This window comes from Chlorocebus sabaeus, chromosome 4 (assembly GCF_047675955.1).
Source record: "Chlorocebus sabaeus isolate Y175 chromosome 4, mChlSab1.0.hap1, whole genome shotgun sequence".
NCBI classification, from domain to species: domain Eukaryota; kingdom Metazoa; phylum Chordata; class Mammalia; order Primates; family Cercopithecidae; genus Chlorocebus; species Chlorocebus sabaeus.
This window is the reverse complement of record NC_132907.1, coordinates 85,926,288-85,945,312: the sequence shown is the minus strand read 5'-3', so window position 1 is coordinate 85,945,312 and position 19,025 is coordinate 85,926,288. Positions and strand designations below refer to the sequence as shown.

The 19,025-nt window shown below is 39.5% G+C and overlaps 1 protein-coding gene across 1 annotated transcript in view; it reads right to left on the bottom strand.

Moving 5' to 3' along the window:
- Nucleotides 1-12,481: 12,481 nt before the first annotated feature.
- Nucleotides 12,482-19,025, bottom strand: part of LOC140711553 (uncharacterized) — a 133,286-nt gene continuing 126,742 nt past the window's right edge. Inside the window, exon 5 of the mRNA XM_073014901.1 lies at nucleotides 12,482-12,578. The gene's annotated coding sequence lies outside the window, so the exon portion shown is untranslated. The remainder of the gene's footprint in view (nucleotides 12,579-19,025) is intronic.

Genomic DNA, 19,025 nt, shown 5'->3' with positions numbered 1-19,025 from the left:
TACTTGTGCCATGTTGGTGTGCTGCACCCATCAACTCGTCATTTACATCAGGTATAACTCCCAATGCAATCCCTCCCCCCCTCCCCCCTCCCCATGATAGGCCCCGGTGTGTGATGTTCCCCTTCCCGAGTCCAAGTGATCTCATTGTTCAGTTCCCACCTATGAGTGAGAACATGCGGTGTTTGGTTTTCTGTTCTTGTGATAGTTTGCTAAGAATGATGGTTTCCAGCTGCATCCATGTCCCTACAAAGGACACAAACTCATCCTTTTTTATGGCTGCATAGTATTCCATGGTGTATATGTGCCACATTTTCTTAATCCAATCTGTCACTGATGGACATTTGGGTTGATTCCAAGTCTTTGCTATTGTGAATAGTGCTGCAATAAACATACGTGTGCATGTGTCTTTATAGCAGCATAATTTATAATCCTTTGGGTATATACCCAGTAATGGGATGGCTGGGTCATATGGTACATCTAGTTCTAGATCCTTGAGGAATCGCCATACTGTTTTCCATAATGGTTGAACTAGTTTACAATCCCACCAACAGTGTAAAAGTATTCCTATTTCTCCACATCCTCTCCAGCACCTGTTGTTTCCTGACTTTTGAATGATCGCCATTCTAGCTGGTGTGAGAATGTGGTTTCTCATTGTGGTTTTGATTTGCATTTCTCTGATGGCCAGTGATGATGAGCATTTTTCATGTGTCTGTTGGCTGTATGAATGTCTTCTTTTGAGAAATGTCTGTTCATATCCTTTGCCCACTTTTTGATGGGGTTGTTTGTTTTTTTCTTGTAAATTTGTTTGAGTTCTTTGTAGGTTCTGGATATTAGCCCTTTGTCAGATGAGTAGATTGCAAAAATTTCCTCCCATTCTGTAGGTTGCCTGTTCACTCTGATGATAGTTTCTTTTGCTGTGCAGAAGCTCTTTAGTTTAATGAGATCCCATTTGTCAATTTTGGCTTTTGCTGCTGTTGCTTTTGGTGTTTTAGACATGAAGTCTTTGCCCATGCCTATGTCCTGAATGGTACTACCTAGGTTTTCCTCTAGGATTTTTATGGTATTAGGTCTAACATTTAAGTCTCTAATCCATCTTGAATTAATTTTCGTATAAGGAGTAAGGAAAGGATCCAGTTTCAGCTTTCTACTTATGGCTAGCCAATTTTCCCAGCACCATTTATTAAATAGGGAATCCTTTCCCCATTTCTTGTTTCTCTCAGGTTTGTCAAAGATCAGATGGCTGTAGATGTGTGGTATTATTTCTGAGGACTCTGTTCTGTTCCATTGGTCTATATCTCTGTTTTGGTACCAGTACCATGCTGTTTTGGTTACTGTAGCCTTGTAGTATAGTTTGAAGTCAGGTAGCGTGATGCCTCCAGCTTTGTTCTTTTGACTTAGGATTGTCTTGGAGATGCTGGCTCTTTTTTGGTTCCATATGAACTTTAAAGCAGTTTTTTCCAGTTCTGTGAAGAAGCTCATTGGTAGCTTGATGGGGATGACATTGAATCTATAAATTACCTTGGGCAGTATGGCCATTTTCACGATATTGATTCTTCCTATCCATGAGCATGGTATGTTCTTCCATTTGTTTGTGTCCTCTTTTATTTCACTGAGCAGTGGTTTGTAGTTCTCCTTGAAGAGGTCCTTTACATCCCTTGTAAGTTGGATTCCTAGGTATTTTATTCTCTTTGAAGCAATTGTGAATGGAAGTTCATTCCTGATTTGGCTCTCTGTTTGTCTGTTATGAGTGTATAAGAATGCTTGTGATTTTTGCACATTAATTTTGTATCCTGAGACTTTGCTGAAGTTGCTTATCAGTTTAAGGAGATTTTGGGCTGAGACAATGGGGTTTTCTAAATATACAATCATGTCATCTGCAAACTGGTACAATTTGACTGCCTCTTTTCCTAACTGAATCCCCTTGATTTCTTTCTCTTGCCTGATTGCCCTAGCCAGAACTTCCAACACTATGTTGAATAGGAGTGGTGAGAGAGGGCATCCCTGTCTTGTGCCAGTTTTCAAAGGGAATGCTTCCAGTTTTTGCCCCTTCAGTATGATATTGGCTGTGGGTTTGTCATAAATAGCTCTTATTATTTTGAGGTACGTTCCATCAATACCGAATTTATTGAGCGTTTTTAGCATGAAGGGCTGTTGAATTTTGTCAAAAGCCTTTTCTGCATCTATTGAGATAATGATGTGGTTCTTGTCTTTGGTTCTGTTTATATGCTGGATTATGTTTATTGATTTGCGAATGTTGAACCAGCCTTGCATCCCAGGGATGAAGCCCACTTGATCATGTTGGATAAGCTTTTTGATGTGTTGCTGAATCCGGTTTCCAGTATTTTATTGAGGATTTTTGCATCGATGTTCATCAGGGATATTGGTCTAAAATTCTCTTTTTTTGTTGTGTCTCTGCCAGGCTTTGGTATCAGGATGATGTTGGCCTCATAAAATGAGTTAGGGAGGATTCCCTCTTTTTCTATTGATTGGAATAGTTTCAGAAGGAATGGTACCAACTCCTCCTTGTACCTCTGGTAGAATTCAGCTGTGAATCCATCTGGTCCTGGACTTTTTTTGGTTGGTAGGCTATTAATTATTGCCTCAATTTCAGAGCCTGCTATTGGTCTATTCAGGGATTCAACTTCTTCCTGGTTTAGTCTTGGAAGAGTTGTAAGTGTCCAGGAAATTATCCATTTCTTCTAGATTTTCCAGTTTATTTGCGTTGAGGTGTTTATAGTATTCTCTGATGGTAGTTTGTATTTCTGTGGCGTCGGTGGTGATACCCCCTTTATCATTTTTAATTGCGTCGATTTGATTCTTCTCTCTTTTCTTCTTTATTAGTCTTGCTAGTGGTCTGTCAATTTTGTTGATCTTTTCAAAAAACCAACTCCTGGATTCATTGATTTTTTGGAGGGTTTTTTGTGTCTCTATCTCCTTCAGTTCTGCTCTGATCTTAGTTATTTCTTGCCTTCTGCTAGCTTTCGAATGTGTTTGCTCTTGCTTCTCTAGTTCTTTTAATTGTGATGTTAGAGTGTCAATTTTAGATCTTTCCTGCTTTCTCTTGTGGGCATTTAGTGCTATAAATTTTCCTCTACACACTGCTTTAAATGTGTCCCAGAGATTCTGGTATGTTGTATCTTTGTTCTCATTGGTTTCAAAGAACATCTTTATTTCTGCCTTCATTTCGTTATGGACCCAGTAGTCATTCAGGAGCAGGTTGTTCAGTTTCCATGTAGTTGAGCGGTTTTGATTCGGTTTCTTAGTCCTGAGTTCTAGTTTGATTGCACTGTGGTCTGAGAGACAGTTTGTTATAATTTCTGTTCTTGTACATTTGCTGAGGAGTGCTTTACTTCCAATTACGTGGTCAATTTTGGAGTAAGTACGATGTGGTGCTGAGAAGAATGTATATTCTGTTGATTTGGGGTGGAGAGTTCTATAGATGTCTATTAGGTCTGCTTGCTGCAGAGATGAGTTCAATTCCTGGATATCCTTGTTAACTTTCTGTCTCGTTGATGTGTCTAATGTTGACAGTGGAGTGTTGAAGTCTCCCATTATTATTGTATGGGAGTCTAAGTCTCTTTGTAAGTCTCTAAGGACTTGCTTTATGAATCTGGGTGCTCCTGTATTGGGTGCATATATATTTAGGATAGTTAGCTCTTCCTGTTGAATTGATCCCTTTACCATTATGTAATGGCCTTCTTTGTCTCTTTTGATCTTTGATGGTTTAAAGTCTGTTTTATCAGAGACTAGTATTGCAACCCCCGCTTTTTTTTGTTCTCCATTTGCTTGGTAAATCTTCCTCCATCCCTTTATTTTGAGCCTATGTATGTCTCTACGTGTGAGATGGGTCTCCTGAATACAGCAGACTGATGGGTCTTGACTCTTTATCCAGTTTGCCAGTCTGTGTCTTTTAATTGGAGCATTTAGTCCATTTACATTTAAGGTTAAGATTGTTATGTGTGAACTTGATCCTGCCATTATGATATTAACTGGTTATTTTGCTTGTTAGTTGATGCAGTTTCTTCCTAGCCTCGATGGTCTTTACATTTTGGCATGTTTTTGCAATGGCTGGTACCGGTTGTTCCTTTCCATGTTTAGTGCTTCCTTCAGGGTCTCTTGTAAGGCAGGCCTAGTGGTGACAAAATCTCTAAGCATTTGCTTATCTGTAAAGGATTTTATTTCTCCTTCACTTATGAAAGTTAGTTTGGCTGGATATAAAATTCTGGATTTAAAATTCTTTTCTTTAAGAATGTTGAATATTGGCCCCCACTCTCTTCTGGCTTGAAAAGTTTCTGCCGAGAGATCTGCTGTTAGTCTGATGGGCTTCCCTTTGTGGGTAACCCGACCTTTCTCTCTGGCTGCCCTTAAGATTTTTTCCTTCATTTCAACTTTGGTGAATCTGGCAATTATGTGTCTTGGAGTTGCTCTTCTCGAGGAGTATCTTTGTGGCGTTCTCTGTATTTCCTGGATTTGAATGTTGGCCTGCCCTACTAGGTTGGGGAAGTTCTCCTGGATGATATCCTGAAGAGTGTTTTCCAACTTGGTTCCATTTTCCCCCTCACTTTCAGGCACCCCAATCAGACGTAGATTTGGTCTTTTTACATAATCCCATACTTCTTGCAGGCTTTGTTCATTTCTTTTTCTTCTTTTTTCTTTTGGTTTCTCTTCTCGCTTCATTTCATTCATTTGATCCTCCATCGCTGACATTCTTTCTTCCAGTTGATCGAGTCGGTTACTGAAGCTTGTGCATTTGTCACGTATTTCTCGTGTCATGGTTTTCATCTCTTTCATTTCGTTTATGACCTTCTCTGCATTAATTACTCTAGCCATCAATTCTTCCACTTTTTTTTCAAGATTTTTAGTTTCTTTGCGCTGGGTACGTAATTCCTCCTTTAGCTCTGAGAAATTTGATGGACTGAAGCCTTCTTCTCTCATCTCGTCGAAGTCATTCTCCATCCAGCTTTGATCCGTTGCTGGCGATGAGCTGCGCTCCTTTGCCGGGGGAGATGCGCTCTTATTTTTTGAATTTCCAGCTTTTCTGCCCTGCTTTTTCCCCATCTTTGTGGTTTTATCTGCCTCTGGTCTTTGATGATGGTGATGTACTGATGGGGTTTTGGTGTAGGTGTCCTTCCTGTTTGATAGTTTTCCTTCTAACAGTCAGGACCCTCAGCTGTAGGTCTGTTGGAGATTGCTTGAGGTCCACTCCAGACCCTGTTTGCCTGGGTATCAGCAGCAGAGGCTGCAGAAGATAGAATATTGCTGAACAGCAAGTGTACCTGTCTGATTCTTGCTTTGGAAGCTTCCTCTCAGGGGTGTACTCCACCCTGTGAGGTGTGGAGTGTCAGACTGCCCCTAGTGGGGGATGTCTCCCAGTTAGGCTACTCCGGGGTCAGGGACCCACTTGAGCAGGGAGTCTGTCCCTTCTCAGATCTCAACCTCCGTGTTGGGAGATCCACTGCTCTCTTCAAAGCTGTCAGAGTCGTTTGCGTCTGCAGAGCTTTCTGCTGCGTTTGTTATTGTTTACTGGGCCCTGTCCCCAGAGGTGGAGTCTACAGAGACAGGCAGGTTTCCTTGAGCTGCTGTGAGCTCCACCCAGTTCGAGCTTCCCAGCAGCTTTGTTTACCTACTTAAGCCTCTGCAATGGCGGGCGCCCCTCCCCCAGCCTCGGTGCTGCCTTGCAGGTAGATCACAGACTGCTGTGCTAGCAATGAGGGAGGCTCCGTGGGTGTGGGACCCTCCCGGCCAGGTGTGGGATATGATCTCCTGGTGTGCCTGTTTGCTTAAAGCGCAGTATTGGGGTGGGAGTTACCCGATTTTCCAGGTGTTGTGTGCCTCAGTTCCCCTGGCTAGGAAAAGGGATTCCCTTCCCCCTTGGGCTTCCCAGGTGAGGCAATGCCTCGCCCTGCTTCATCTCTCGCTGGTCGGGCTGCAGCAGCTGACCAGCACCGATCATCTGGCACTCCCCAGTGAGACGAACCCAGTACCTCAGTTGAAAATGCAGAAATCACCGGTCTTCTGTGTCGCTCGCGCTGGGAGTTGGAGACTGGAGCTGTTCCTATTCGGCCATCTTGCTCCGCCCCTGATTTTCATTTCTCTAATGATCAGTGATGTTGAGCTTTTTTAAACATGTTTGTTGGCCATGTGATGGTCTTCTTTTGACAAGGGTCTGTTCATATCCTTTGCCCACATTTTGATGGGGTGGTTAGCTATTTCTTGTAAATTAGTTTAAGTTCCTTATAGATTCTGGATACTAGACCTTTGTCAGATGGTTAGATTGCAAAATTTTTCTCCTATTCTGTAGGTTGACTGTTCACTCTGATGATAGTTTCTTTTGCTGCGCAGAAGCTCTTTAGTTTAACTAGATCCCATTTGTCAATTTTGGCTTTTGCTATAATTGCTTTTGGCATTTTAATCATGAACTCTTTGCCCATGCCTTTGTCCTGAATTATATTGGTTAGGTTTTCTTCTAGGGTTTTTATGGTTTTATGTCTTACATTTAGGTCTTTAATCCATCCTGAGTTAATTTTTGTGTAAGGTGTAAGGAAGGGGTCCAGTTTCAGTTTTCTTCATTTGGCTAGCCAGTTTTCCCAGTATCATTTATTAAATAAGGAATCCTTTCCCCATTCCTTGTTTCTGTCAGATTTGCTGAAGATCAGATGGTTGTAGATGTGTGGTGCTGTTTCTGAGGTCTCTGTTATGTTGCATTGGTCTATATATCCGTTTTGGTACCAGTACCATGCTGTTTTGGTTACTGTAGCCTTGTAGTACAATTTGAAGTCAGGTAGCATGATGCCTCCAGCTTTGCTCTTTTTGCTTAGGATTGTCTTGGCTATACGGGCTCTTTTTTGGTTCCATATGAAATTTAAAGTAGTTTTTTCTAATTCTGTGAAGAATGTCAATGGTAGTTTGATGGGAATAGTATTGAATATATAAATTGCTTTGGGCAGGTTGGCCATTTTCATGATATTGATTCTTCCTATCCATGAGAGTGGAATGCTTTTACCTTTATTTGTGTACTTCCTTATTTCCTTGAGCAGTGGTTTGCAGTTCTCCTTGAAGAGGTCTTTCATGTCCTTTGTAAGTTGTATTGCTTTGTATTTTGTTCTCTTTGTAGCAATTGTGAATGGGAGTTAATTCATGATTTGGCTCTCTGCTTGTCTTTTGTTGGCATATAGGAATGCTTGTGAGTTTTTCACACTGATTTTGTATCCTGAGACTTTGCTGAAGTTACTTATCAGCTTAAGAAGCTTTTGACCTGAGATGATGGGGTTTTCTAACTATAGAATCATGTCATCTGCAAACAGAGACAATTTGACTTCCTCTCTTCCTATTTGAATAACCCTTTATTTCTTTCTCTGGCCAGATTGCCCTAGCCAGAACTTCCAATACTAGTTCAATAGGAGTGATGAGAGAGGCCATCCTTTTCTTGTGCCAGTTTTCAAAGGGAAAGCTTCCAGCTTTTGCTCATTCAGTATGGTGTTGGCTGTGGGTTTGTCATAAATAGCTCTTTCATTTTGAGATATGTTCTGTCAATACCTAGTTTATTGATAATTTTTAACATGAAGGGATGTTGAATTTTATTGAAGGCCTGTTCTGCATATTGTCATTTATTTTTGCTGCCAATTGGCTTCACACTTGTCATGTAACCTTGGGCCTCTGAACAATTTTCTTTCCAGAATATGAAAGTGATATCAATTTTCTTAAATATGGGAATCAAATGAGGTAGCATGAAAAGTGTCTTGAAAATTATTAAGTTAAAAAGAAAACATTTATAATATCTGATTATATTTATAAATAAGCATAAGACATCTACTTTCTTGTTTTATCCTTTATTTTTCACATCTATCTCAGTGGTAAACTGGCTCCAGACTAGTAATTTTTTATAGGCTGCATTAATCAGCTTTCACATTGTTGTAAAGAACTACCTGAGATCTGGTAATTTGTTAAGAAAAGAGGTTTAATTGACTCATAATTTTGCAGTCTGTACAGGAAGCATGACTGCGGAGGCCTTAGGAAACTTACAATCATGGCAAAAGATGAAGAGGAAGAAGGCATGTCTCGCATGGCCAGAGCAGCAGGAAGAGAGCGAAGGGGGAAGTGTCACACAGTTTTAAACAACCAGATCTCATGAGAACTCACTGTCATGAGAACAGCAAGAGGGAAATCCATTCCCATGATCCAATCATCTCTCACCACACCCATCCTCTAACACTGGGAATTACAGTTTTACATGAGATTTGAGTGGGGACACAAATCCAAACCATATTGTAGGTTATGTCTTCCTCTAAAATACACAGACAAGAACTGCAGTCTAGAGTCATAGGTCCTTAAGAATAGGGACTCTTCTTCATTCTTATATTTTAAGTACTTTAAATAAAGATTAGTTTTATTTAAATAAATTATTTTCAAGTTAATGAATTAATTTTGTCTTTGTGTATTTAATATGACACCTCCCCAAAAATAGTGTCATAGTTCATCATATGAGAGAAACCAATGCTTTCAAGCAGTTGTCATTAGAATACACAAGGCTCATAAGACAGGTCCTCTGGAAAACTCTGTATGAAATTAATTTGTGTTAATAAATTAGTTTTATCTAGGATTCTGTTCTCACGTTATGTGCATTTTTCTTCCAGAATATAGCACTACTAATTATACCTCCTTCTTTTTATATACTTGAAAAAAACTTTTTGTTTTATTTTATTTTACTTTAAGTTCTGGGTTACATATCCAGAATGTGCAGGTTTGTTGCATATCAACACGTCATCTAGTTTTTAAGCCCTACATGCATTAGGTATTTGTCCTAATGCTCTCTATTCCCTTGCCCCAACACCCTATCAGGCCCCAGTGTGTGATGTTCCTCTCCCTGTGTCCTTGTGTTCTCAGTGTTCAACTCCCACTTACGAGTGAGAAAATGTGGTGTTTGGTTTTCTGTTCCCATGATAGTTTGCTGAGAATGGTGGCTTCCAGTTTCATCCATATCCCTGCAAAGGACATGAACCCATTCTTTTTTATGGCTGCATAGTATTCCATTGTGTATATGTGCCACGTTTTCTTTATCCAGTCTATCATTGATGGGCATTTAGGTTGGTTCCAAGTCTTTGTTCTTGTAAATAGTTCTGCAACACACATATGTGTGCATTTGTCTTTATCTTGTAAAACAAAAATACTCCTTGTATGCAACAATCTAGATTTGGTCTTTAGAAATGTGGCCACATTTTTATTTCATCAGACTGAAATAACTGAAATACAGTAGAACAAAATAACTTCAACCACATAAAGTTCATAAAATTAAATGGGCTCATCTTGTTCACATTCAGAGGAGAATCACTTGTGGGAATGGAGAAAGCAAAAAGACAGAATGAAATTCAGTTCAATATCCACTGTAAGCTGGCATGTCCAATTTTGATACTAACAACTAAATGTACAACCCACTGAAGTATATTTATACTTTTAGCAAAAATATTGCCATTTCTTTTAAGGAACGGCACATCCAATAGCAAAAGCACTGAAAATTCTCTCCTCATGGCCAGGAGACTTTATAGACAGGTGAAGCATTCTTCCTAGTCTGGCATTCAGGTGAAGGTGCTTACACTGCAGCCTGGAGCTGAGGCATCGTTGTGATCAGCTGGGATGAAGATGAGCAGTTGTTATTGGTGGTGGTGGTTGTGTTGCAGTGGTGGTGGTTGTTATTGTTGTTGTTGGTAGTGGTGATTGTGGGCTGTTATTTTTCACGGTGATGATGGTGTTAAGGAATATGATGGTGACAGTGGTGGTAGTTGTGGTGAAGGTGGTGGTGGTGTTACTTCAGTCTTATTCCTGGTATTTCCTACCTATGTCTACTAGATTGTTATAGTTGGAAGGAACTGGATCTCCCTTGGATTATCTAAGCTAAGGAAAGGGCTAGGAGATGTGAAGAGTGGAGCTAGTATTGTTGGTAGGTATTTGAAAAATGGAAGCAGAATCAAGAAACTTTGACTTCATGCCTAGACATCTTGGAAACCCACACAAAGTTGTATAAGTATTTTCTCTGAAACACAGGGCAGTTGTGCAGACAGGCCATGGAAAATTAAAGAATGTGGTTAAGTATGTCAGAATCACCAAAATCTCTTCCTAAAATTTACCAGGAACTCCCATTCCACCTAGAATGAAATGCATGTGCCTCTGCTGCTCTCCTTGGTCCCACATGGTCTGTGGTCATTCCATCATCTCTCAGGCTCATCTCAGTCCACTGACTCTCTTCTCACTCTGCTCCAGCTATGTGGACTTTCTCAAAATCAACCTCACCAGAGCTCAGCAAGGATCTTGCAGTGGCTGTTGTTTTCTACCTGGAAGGCTACTCCCCAAGTTGCCACTCTCCGGTCCCATGCTTAGTCCTTATTTCACAGATCTCCTCCTCAGTGTGTCCTCTCCTCATCAGTCTTGTTAAAGTCTCCTGCCTCAGGCACTCACCTCTATGCATCTTTTGTTCAGCACTGTTCTCATCTAAAATTATCAATGAGTTTTCTTTGTAATTCACCAGAGCCAGTGTAGTCTGCAAGTGCAGGTATTTCACAACCTGAATGAAAAAAACATTTGAAAAAAAGGCCAGCCCTGCTAATGCAAGAAAGTGACTGTAGCCAGCTCTTAAACAATTGGCTATACCATGACTATGAAACAAAATGGACATTTAGCTAACAGAGTAAGTAAAACTTGGTATGTGCATAGCAGCTGCTTTATGTGAAAGCTGTCTGGCTGGACCACAAAAGTGTAATGTGTAAAGTAAAAGATGTGACTAGATCTAATAATTATGCAGTGATTAAGAAAAAAAAAGCCATAACAACTATTGCATCCAGTGAAATCTGGATTTAATTAAAAAACTGCAAATGTACAGTAATAGATTTTATAGTTATACATTTATAGCTACTAAAAACATTATCAAGTGATTTCCCATAGAAAAAAACTTTGTTTCTATGAGTCTGAAATGCTCTCCAAACTCCCTTTTCCTCCATTAAAAAAATGAATCTTATAATTTTATTGTTATAACTTTTTATTTTGCTATAATTTCACATTTACAGAAAAATTTCAAGATTAGTACAAAGAACTTCTGTATACAGTTTACTCAAGATCAGAAATTGTTTATTTTGCCCCATTTACTTTTTCTTTCTCCCTCTCATATGTACATATATATATATATATTTATATGTATTATTTTGGAACCATTTTAAAGCAATTTTGAGACATAATGCCCCATTACCTCTAAATACTTCATTGTATGTTGCCTTACATAACCACAATGATCAAAATCAGAAAATTTTGTTTTGATAAAATATTATATGATTCAACTCATTCAAATTTGAACTCATTCAAATTTTCCAAGTGTCTTAGTAATAGCATTTATATATATTTTTTTCCCTGATCTAGGACGCAATTTGAATTGGATTAAGTGCTGCTAACATCATTCAATCTAGAAATGCCTTGGCCTTTCTTTGACTTTCTTAACCTTGTTATTTTTCAATAGTGCAGGCCAGTTATTTTGTTGCAGATTTCTTAAATTCAGTATGTCTGATGTTCACTTATGATTAGTTTCAGCACTGTTGACATACACCACTATAAAAATCAAGTCTAGCAAATAGAGTACACTATTTATTTACAATATCTTTAAGTAAAATTTATATATAATGAAACAAAGAAATTCTAAGCGTGCAATGTGATGAGTTTTGACAAATGCATGCACCTGTTTAAACTGTGCTGTTATCAATATATACAACATCTCCATCTCCACAAAAAGATTTCTTGAGCTATTTCCTAGTGAATTCCTCTGCTTCAGATGCAGTCTAAGTACTGATCCTTTTTTCTGCCATAGATTAATTTTTCCTGTTCAAAAATTTCCCATGAATGCTACTACGTAGTATGCACACTTTTGTATGGAGACTCTTTTGCTCAGCATGTCTGTGAGATTCATACACGTTGTTTTGTGCATCAAAAATGTGTTATTTCTACTATTTGATGAGCAGTTGTCCATGTGCAAATGGTACAACAATGCATTTATCCATTAGTTTTATGATGGCTTTTTGGGTTGTGTGCTAGTTTTGTATTGGTTGAGATTCATCCAAGGTAACAGAACCAGTAGGAGATGTATGAAGGGATTTGTTACAGAAAGGTGGCTTACAAAATTGTGGGGGCTGGTTCTGTAGATGTAGAGGTGCTGTCTCTTCCTCTGATGGCAAAGCTAGAAGTTCATAGGCTATTTAGTCAGAAAGTGAGGATCATGAGTATGCAGGACTCATAAGCATGAGCTGGAATCCCATGAGGATGAACTCAAAGTGGTGTTTGTCCTCGTTATCTGTGTCTGTGGTCTCACGCTGAGGTCCTGCAGAATCCAGAGCCTTTCTTCATAAAGCTAAATGCACGTAAACATCTGGTCCAGGGGTTGGAGAAGCTGTAGGAGGATCCAGGGGAATGCAGAGCAATTGCAGGTGAAGCTGCTGCTTCACATGAACAGGTAAGTCTGCAGATCAACAAAGCATGTGCGCTACAAATTGACCAGTGCCTTCTTCCCCTTCCAGCTCTCTCAAGAATCTTCCTGTGGTCTGTCATAACTGGAAACATACAAGAAAGTGAATTCTGAGAGATATAATCTAGTCTAAGTTAACATATTTTAAAGCCATCACAGCCCATCCCTTGTCAACTTGACACCCATACACTACTCCTTTAACCATACTTGCTCTCCAATTAAGGGCACCAATAAAGTCATACTTCTGTCTAACATATATCCCACCTGCAACCGAAAACATGCTCACCATTTCTCTAGAAAAGGTTGCAAAGTTTTGTGTTTCTTTTTTCTCCTTTGGGGTGATGTTTACTCTTCTCCTAGCTGATCCATACTACTTTGATGTTCTGTAACTAAAATACTGAGACATACACCTGCACCTGTTTAAAGTGTGCTGCTATCAAGATATACAATATCTCCATCTCCACAAAAAGATCTCTTGAGCTATTTCCTAGTGAATTCCTCTGCTCCAGATGTAGTCTAAGTACTGATCCTTTTTTCTGCCATAGATTAATTTTTCCTGTTCAAAAATTTCCCATGAATGCTACTATGTAGTATGCACACTTTTGTATGGAGACTCTTTTGCTCAGCATCAATATTATTAATATACATTTTGTTAGATAATAAAGATATGGGAAGAAAGAAACAAAATATTTTATTTATATACATGTAAGCATATTTATATCAAAATAAAGACATATTCATTACATAGTTACTATTTTTGGAATTGTTTATGTGGTCATAGCTGGTATTTATAAATACCTTTTTCTGCAACCTATTTTATAGTTTCTCCTCAAGTACCTCAGCTTGCCAGGATTGCCTTGCCTGATGGGGTTACCTAAATCTCATTTTGGAAGGGCCTGTGCCATTAGCAGTCCTGCTCAAATTGGATTGTTTTAATTTTCCATTGACTTTATTTATTTTTTATTTTTTATTTTTTGAGATGGAGTCTCGCTCTGTTGCTCAGGCTGGAGTGCAGTGGCACAAACTTGGCTGACTGCAACCCCCATCTTCTGGGTTCAAGCAATTCTCCCTGCCTTAGCCTCCTGAGTAGCTGGGATTACAGGTGCCCACCACCGTGCCCAGCTAATGTTTTGCATTTTTAGTAGAGACGAAGTTTTGCCATGTTGGTCAGGCTGGACTTGAACTCCTGACCTCAGGTTATCTGCCTGCCTTGGCCTCTCAAAGTGCTGGGATTACAGGTGTGAGCCACCTCGTTCGGCCAACTTTATAATCACAGCACATGAGAATACTAAAGGACATCGTGGATGATCCACATTTCAGACATACTCCTTACCTGCATTATGTAATAGCAACTCACTTTTCCCTTTGGAGCCAGGATCAACCAACCTAGCCAGTACCAAAACCTGCATCTTTACTTGTTGAATCAGAAGCACGAGGAGCTCAAACTGCCCAGCTGGCTGTCTCAACTTCCAGTTCAATGGAATAATTTATTTTTTTAATCCCCAGGTGAGACCATTCCTTCCTTTGGACTTAAGACTGCTAGACCAGCAGAATCTAAAGTCAAAGAAACAGGAAGCAAAAGTTTTCCCAGTGGATTAGAGGGGGTAATAGAGAAAGGAGTCCCTCTCATTCCACCCCTTGATTCCTGGAACAATTAATCTTGACTATAGGAGTGATATGGTTTGACTGTGCATCCCCACCCAAATCTCATCTTGTAGTTCCCATGATTCCCACGTGTTGCGGGAGGGATCTGGTGGGAGATGATTGTATCATGGGTGTGGGTCTTTCCTGTGCTGTCCTCGTGATAGTAACTAAGTCTCATGGTTTTAAAAATCGGAGTTTCCCTGCACAAACTCTCATTCTCTGCCTGCCACCATTCATGTAAGATTTGACTTTCTTCTCCTTGCTTTCTGCCATGATTGTGAGACTTCCCCAGCCACACGAAACTTTAAGTCTAATTAAATCTCTTTCTTTTATAAATTGCCCAGTCTTCGGTATGTCTTTATCATTAGCGTGAAATGTACTAATATAAAGAGAAATAGCACCATAAATTAAATACTGATTTTGAGCATATGTTACACTTTGGAGTTTATTTCCTCCACCCCACAAGGTGTTGACACCCAGCTGACACCTAATTGAGTTTTGAAAAGGTCCATTCTACCATTCCACCAAGGCAGCTACTCAGGATGTTGGGAAACATGGTGATACCAGTAAATAACATAAACATTAAACCAATGGCATGCATCATTTACTGGGGAATATGTTCTGTGGTCAGAAGTGGTCACTTGTAGAATACCATGATGATGGAGAAGGCATTCTGTTAGTCTGTGGGTGGTAGTCTTAGCAGATGCATCGCAAGAATGGAAGACAAACATACCTAGTGTCTATTCTACTACAAACAAGAAACTCTATCCTCTGTAATGGAAATAGTCTGATGTAATCAACCCACCACTGGGTAGGCTGGCCGACCCTTCTGAAGGGTTATGCTTTACCACAGGCCAAGAATTGCTGTAATTTTACTATCTATGTTTGTAACTCAATACATTGTTACTATTACTACTTTAAACAAATAGGTATCTTTTAGATCAATTAAGAACAAGGAAGATTAAAGTTTTATTTGACTTTCACTTGTTCCTTCTCTGATGCTTTTGCTTTGGTTTATATATACATATGAGCCATATATCACTTTATTTCCCCTGAAAAACTTCTTTTAACATTTCTGGCAGTGTCTATGTCTTCAGTCAGGCAGATCTGAGCTCTGAATGTTAAAATTCAACTGTCTATCCACACTGCAAAATGGCAGTTTGCTTTGCAACCTAAGTTTTGTAATAGGCTCTGGAAAAGTCATGTATTCTGTCTGTTCAGCCTCTTCTTGTTGTAGGGATAAGTGATGACTTCCAAAGTCTTTATATGTCAGAACTGTAAAAAAAATCAGCATTTTTATAATTTTAATTTTCCCTTCTATTTTGGCTTGATGGTTACAACTCTGTTTTGTTTCTCCCCAGCCTCAGATTCTTCACATGTATACATTACTTCATATCTAACTGAAGACGTGAGGGGGATCTTCTACATGCTTCTGGCCCTCTGTGTACCTCTGCCTTTCCCATTACTCTGCCTTGTGAATTACAAGCACCTCATTCTTTCCAGACTCTTGGTTCCATCCCTTAAACTCAGGAATCCACTGGACTCCACCCTCATTCCTACCCCTATGCCATGGCCTGTAGACTCTCCTAGGCTAAAAACTGGGGTAATCCTATGGATTGTCTTGCTGGTTTTCCACTTCTCAGAGGTCACTGTTGGTGTTGTTTTTTATTTTACCTGGTGTCCAGTGTTTTAAAAACCACTATTTGCATATTTTGTCCTGTGTTTTAGTTGTTCAAGGTGAATGATTACATCTGGGTTATGTTTTCTCATCTTACCTAGAAGGAGAACCCTATTTTAATGTATTTTAAAGTTAATTACAATAAGATATATTGAGACTGTTTTCTTTATTTGAAATATAATTTATTTATGTTATTTTTAAGTATTATAAATTAAAATTATACACTTGGATCACTTGAGGTCACGAGTTTGGGACCAGTCTGGCCAACATAGTGAGACCCGGTCTCTACTAAAAACACAAAAACTATCAAGGCTTGATGGTGGGTGCCTGTAATTCCAGCTACTGGGGAGGTAAAGGCATGAGAATTGCTTGAACCTGGGAGACGGAGGTTGCAGTGAGTCGAGATAACACCACTGCACTCCAGCCTGGGCGACAGAGCAAAACTCCATCTCAAAAAAGAAAAAACAAACAAAGAAACAAAAAAACAAGCATTCAACTATATCTCCACATTCTATCCAAGCAACTGTTTTAATTCTTTTGACTTTATTCCAATTTTTGTGAATTAAAATATGCATGCTTTCCATATTGGTGAGTCACAATATGAAAACTTCTAAAAGAAAATTCACAGTTATGCTTCCTTTGCCAACAGCTCCTCTTTTTCATATTTATTATCTCAATTGTCCATCTCAGGTGTCTGTTCCAACTGGTCAGAGATGTATTTTATCTGATAGAAAAAATAAGACCCAGTATTTGGTAGATCAGTAGGGTGACTACAGTAATTTACTTTATATTTGAAAATAGTCAGAAAAGAATAATAGAAATATTTCTAGCATAAATAAAAGATACATACTTAAGGTTATAGATAGCTCAATTACACTGAATTGATCCTTACAAATCATGTGATTGAATTAAATGAACACATATGCCCCCCTCTCCCAAAAAGAAAAGAAATAATAGAAGACTCTAGAAAAACAAAACTGAGACTTCATTAGTTACTTCCTTCAGGAATATTCAAATTTTAAAAGATGAATATAAGTCAGTGGACAAGCATGCGTGGCACCTCGGCTGTATGTGTGCCTATGTGTATTTAGAGTGGGTGGTATGTGTGGGAGACTAGTTCATTTAGGAAATCTGTCTCACTGCTAGTTACAGGGATACGACATGAAAAAGGTTGATTTCCTCTTGAGAAAAATAATTCTTGAGAGAGATGATCCAGGGCTGATTTGGCATCTCTGGGACCACTGGAGATCCAAACTACTTCTGTCATTTCACCTTTATACCCCATGTGCAAAGCCACCATTTTCTTAACCCAAAATGTCTACTGATCTCTAGCCATCTGTGTTCCAGATGTAGCAGGAGAAATGGAGGAAAGACTTTGCTGTTCATCCTTCTTGAGGAATGTTTATATGGTTCACCCAAAATTCCTGCTTGTAATTCATTAGCTAGAATTTAGTCTCAAGGATTGCTGGGCACCTTGCTGTCTTTCAGCTGGGCACACTGCTGCCCTAAACAAATCTGGATTCTCATTAACAAGGAGGAATGAGCAAAGGATACTGGATAGATAAGTACAGCTCTCTTGTGAAGGTCTTCCCAAAACTTCCAAGTTAACCCCACAGCTGTTCCCCCAGACTAGCGTAAGGGTGGCCTTGTCTCCCATTGTCTCATCCAGCACTAGAATGTCTCTGGGCTTCAATCAGGAAATAATGTATGACTCTCCTTCCACTTTGGCCTTTAGGATTTTCTTCTGATGTCTGTCGACAAAGAGGTATGTACTTGGACCTGCCTTAATCTTCCCTGCATTCCTGAAAACTAGGATGTCTCAGGTCACTCCATCATACCAGAATTGCTCTTTTCTGAAGTAAACCTAACTCTACCCAGTGTTTTTCTTTAGTCCCATGGATGAAACAAAATGTGTTTTGAGCCTGGAGAATTACTCAAGCTAAACCCATCTTGAATCACAAGTCGGAAAAGTAAACCAATGTCAAAGTCAAATTGAGGAGCACTTTTTACTATATAAGGTAAAGTAATGTATGTCAGGATATAGTGATGTATGATGGTGATGAAATTCTCAGAGCAGTGACCCAGGAAAAGGCAGCACTGAATTGCAAAAAGCTACATGTCATGCAATGATTAAAATTAGTGGCTGCCATTTCCAGATGGATAAATCAATACTAATGAATGTAAGGTTTGCCTTCCAGGGATGAAACAAATGGTTCAGGCCACTGCAGTGATGTCCTTGCAGAGGAGTGTATTGAACTGCAAAGGCCCTGTGTGGAGTCGATTGTATTATTTTCGATGTTTATGCCCCAGAGACAGTTTCTGGAGGTCTCAACAAACAAAGAAACCCAGTGAATAAGGTACAGGGCATTTAAAATAATTAGAGTTCTGTTTCTTCTAATTTTTTTTCTTATGGCCAGGGAAAGGCATGGACAACACTTTTTGTGCCTAAGATCACTGCAGGCTCTTGATCAGGAGGCAAATGAGGACTGTTTAGATCCCTGGCTATCCATTTTTAAAAATTTTATTTTTTATTTCAATAGGTTTTTAGGGAGCAAGTGGTGTTTGATTACGTAAATACGTTCTTTAGTGGTGATTTCTGAGATTGTGGTGCACCCATCACCCGAGCAGTGTATACTGTACCCAGTGTGTAGTCTTTTATCCCTCACTCCCCTCCCACCCTCTCCCTCAAGTCCCTAAAGTCCAATGTATCATTCTTATGCCTTTGCGTTCTCATAGTTTAACTGCCACGTATGCGTAAGAGCATACAATGTTTGGTTTTCCATTCCTGGGTTACTTCACTTAGAATAACAGTCTCTTCCAACCATGTTGCAGTCAACGCCAATTTTTTTTTTTTGTTTTTTGAGGCGGAGTCTCCCTCTGTCACCAGGCTGGAGTGCTGTGGCGCAATCTCACCTGACTGCAACCTCCGTGTCCCTGGTCCAAGTGATTCTCCTGCATCAGCCTCCCGAGTAGCTGGAACTACAGACGTGCGCCACAACGCCCAGATAATTTTCGTATTTTTAGTAGAGATGGGGCTTCACCATGTTGGCCAGGATGATCTTGGCCTCTTGACCTTGTGATCCGCCTGCCTCGGCCTCCCAAAGTGCTAGGATTACAGGCATGAGCCACCATTCCTGACCTATTTTGTTCCTTTTTATCGTTGAGTAGTATTTCATGGTATATGCCTACCACATTTTCTTTATCTACTCC